We start from the raw sequence: 4,076 nt of genomic DNA on the forward strand, positions 1-4,076 counted from the left end.
CCCCCCGCCCCAGAAGCCAGGGATCCTGGTGGTAGACAGACAGATGTCCCCAAAGGAACATCCCCCCCCCCACCGCAAGAGGTGCTGGCAAACCTTTGGCTCCTGTGAACGGAAGCATTGTGGGTTTGTCAATAGCTCACAGCCTCCCTCCTCCTCGAATTAGAGCCTCCATGTACAGGTACGGTTTACCTCTAAATACCAAAGGCATCTCTGCAGGAGGAAACAGATCTTGTAGGCAGTGTTCCCTATAAGCTGAGTTGGTGTGAGTTAGCTCACAGTTTTTTAGGCTCCAGCTCACACCTTTTTGTCTCAGCTCGGGGGAAAATGGCCCCGGAGCAAACTCATTCATGCAGGAGCTCACAACCTTTAATGCCAGGAGCTCACGAAGTAGAATTTTTGCTCACAAGACTCCACAGCTGAGAGGGAACATTGCTCGTAGGCTTCCTAGCGGTATCTGGCAGGAAAGCAAATGCTTTTGCAAGACGATTGCATTGTTTTTTGTGAATTGTCACAGTCTATATTTGACTAGTCCATGGTGTTCTGCAATTCGAGATCTAGCCAAGAGCTTGGGAACTGCAAAAGCAGGGGTGGCCAAACCGTGGCTCGGGAGCCACATTCGGCTCTTTCACACTTATTATGTGACTCTTGAAGCCCCCACCAGCCTGCTGGCTGGCTTGGAGAAGGCATTTGTCTCTTTAAATCACTTCTCCAAGCTAAGCCAGCTGGCAGCTTGGAGAATGCATTTAAAGTTAAAGTTGCTTTCTTTCCACATCGCCCCCATTTCCCTCCCTTCCTTCCAGCTCTCAAAACATCTGGCGTTCATGTCTTGTGGCTCTCAAGCATGACATTTATTCTATGTGGCTTTTACGTTAAGCAATATTTTCACACAGTTCTTGCTGTTCCAAGCAATATTGTTTTCTGGAGTTTTGTTGCTGCCACCATAAAGTTACAACTGACTTATGGCGACCCCATAGGATTTTCAAGGCAAGACACATTCAGAGGTGGTTTGCTATTGCCTGACTCTATGTAGCAACCCTGGACTTCCTTGGTGGTCACCCATCCAGATAGTAACCAGGAATGACCCTGCTTAGCTTCCAATAGCTGACGGCGCTCCTGTATAGCTGTGGAGTGGCTTCCTTTGGAATATTGTGTACTGTTCTGGTTAAAAAGGTAAAGGTAGTCCCCTGTGCAAGCTGCAGTCATTTCCGGCTCTGGGGTGACATCACATCACGACGTTTTCACGGGGTGGTTTGCCATTGCCTTCCCCAGTCATCGACACTTTATTTATTTATTTACTTGATTTATATCCCGCCCTCCCCACCAAGGCGGGCTCAGGGCGGCTTACAGCATAAAATCACAGAACAATAAAATTAATAAATATTAAATGCATATTCAATAATTTACAGTAGTTAAAACAATTAAAAGAGAAGAAACAGAGACATTCTATTAATTTGGTGTTAATCTGATGGTGACGGGCTTCCTCCGAAGTTCTTAAATGCCAGTCCGTTGTATGCTAACCGGAAGAGGACAGTCTTGCAGGCCTTGCGGAACTGTCCAAGGTTCCGCAAGGCCCTCACTTCATCCGGTAACTGGTTCCACCAGCAGGGGGCTGTGATTGAAAAGGCCCTATCTCTGGTTGATTTCAGTCGGGCCTCCTTCGGCCCGGGATTACTTGCAGATTTTGTGATCCAGATCTAAGTACTCTCTGGGGAACATGTGGGGAAAGACAGTCCCTAAGGTAGGTAGGTCCTAGGCCATATAGGGCTTTAAAGGTGATAACCAGCACCTTGTAATGAAACCGGTATACTATTGGCAGCCAGTGCAGTTCCCGGAGTCCCGGCTGAATGTGCTCCCACCTGGGAAGCCCTAATAACAGTTGGGTCGCCGCGTTCTGCACTAGCTGCAACTTCCGGGTTCGGCACAGGGGTACCCCCATGTAGAGGGCATTACAGTAGTCCAACCTCTAGGTAACCGTTGCATGGATTACTGTTGCCAGCTTGCCATGCTCTAGGAAAGGAACCAACTGCCTTGCCTGCCTAAGATGAAAAAATGCTGATTTAGCAGTGGCTGCTATTTGGGCCTCCATTGTCAAGGCAGGCTTCAGTAGTACCCCCAAGCTCCTGACCCTGTGCGCCATTGTTAGTGGCGCACCGTCAAAGGCCAGTAGGGAGATTTCCCTTCCCGAACCACCATGACCCAGGCAAAGGACCTCTGTCTTCGCTGGATTTAGCTTCAGTCTACTCAGCCTAAGCCATCCAGCCACAGCTTGCAGCGCCAGGTCCAGATTTTGTGGGACACAGTCAGGCCGACCATCCATCAGCAGATAGAGCTGAGTGTCATCAGCATACTGGTGACAACCCAGCCCATACCTCTAGGCAATCTGAACAAGGGGGCGCATATAGATGTTAAACAACATTGGGGAGAGCACCACCCTCTGAGGCACTCCGGAGTCAAGCGCGTGTCTCCGAGACAGTTCACCCCCAATCGCCACCCTTTGTCCCCGGCCATCAAGGAAATAGGAAAGCCATTGTAAGGCCAACCCCTGAATCCCTGCGTTGGCAAGACGGCAGGTCAGCAACCGATGGCCGACCGTATCGAATGCTGCCGATAGGTCTAACAACATCAGTACTGCTGAGTTGCCTCGATCCAGGTGCCGCTGGAGGTCATCTACCAGGGCGACCGGCACTGTCTCCACCTCATGGCCTGAGCAAAAGCCGGACTGGTGGGGGGTCTAAAATGGAAGCGTCCTCCAGAAAGCTCTGTAACTGCAGCGCCACTGCCCTCTCAATAATTTTACTCAAGAAGGGTAAATTCAAGACCGGCCGGTAGTGTGCCAATTCGGCCGGGTCTAGTGTTGATTTTTTCAAGACCACAGCCTCTTTAAGAGGTGTTGGGAAACGCCCTTCCATAAGGGATCTGGGCACTCATTTTACCAACCTCGGGAAGATGGAAGGCTGAGTCAACCTTGAGCCAGCTACCTGAACCCAGCTTCCACCAGGATCGAACTCAGGTTGTGAGCAGAGAGTTTGGACTGCAGTACCACAGGTTTACCACTCTGTGCCACAGATTACTGCACCTCAAAAAGGATATTGTTGCATTTTTAAAAAGTGCAGAGAAGGTTAACTAAGATGATGGGGGATGGAACACTTTCCCTATGAGGAAAGGTTAGGACTTGGAGAAACGATGACTGAGGGGAGACATGCTAGAGGTTTACAAAATTATGCACGGGAAAGAGAAGATAAAGAACTTCTCACAATACAAGAACTGGTGGGCATTCAATGGAATTAACAAGCAGTGGGTTTAGAACGGATAAAAGAAATACTCCTTCACCCAAAGAGCTATTAATGCTTGGAATTCACTGCTGCAAGATGTGGTGGTGGCTACAAGCATAGACGGCTTCAAGAGAGGACTGGATAAACGTGATGATTAATCAGGCACAAATTTACCACAGCCGAGACGCTGTTGTAGTAAGTCCTTTATCAGGCAGTAGCATACACAAGGTCTCCCATATCTATGCACCGTGCTGCCGTTCTGGGGGACTGGCAGAAACCTGTGCATGGTTCACACTTGGATTAGTGGCACATCTATCGTTGCCCTTTCTGTCAAGCCTTTCTGAGAAGCCCTGTAGTCCCTTTGCAATCCAGAGGGACCATGGATCAGGGGTGGAGCATCTGCGTGGCATGCAGAGGGCCCCAGGTTCAGTTCTCAGCATCTCCAAGTAAACGGGAAAGAAAGGGATGCATCTCCATGATAGAGCATCTGCTCTATGGAAAGGGAAGGACTTGGCAATGTCCTTTTGGCCTCAGCCGCTTGAGGCGACAGGGGGAGGAGTTTACAAGGGAGTCGGTTAGAAGAAAATATTGGATTTATACCCCGCTCTCCACTCTGAATCTCAGAGTCTCAGAGCAGCTCACAATCTCCTTTCCCTTCCTCCCTCAACAGACACCCTGTGAGGTGGATGGGGCTGAGAGAGCGCTCACGGAAGCTGCCCTTTCAAGGACAACTCTGCGAGAGCTGACCCAAGGCCATTCCAGCAGCTGCAAATGGAGGAGTGAGGAATCAATCCTGGTTCTCCC

The sequence above is a fragment of the Heteronotia binoei genome, chromosome 17 (genome assembly GCF_032191835.1).
Source record: "Heteronotia binoei isolate CCM8104 ecotype False Entrance Well chromosome 17, APGP_CSIRO_Hbin_v1, whole genome shotgun sequence".
Classification (NCBI taxonomy): Eukaryota; Metazoa; Chordata; class Lepidosauria; order Squamata; family Gekkonidae; genus Heteronotia; species Heteronotia binoei.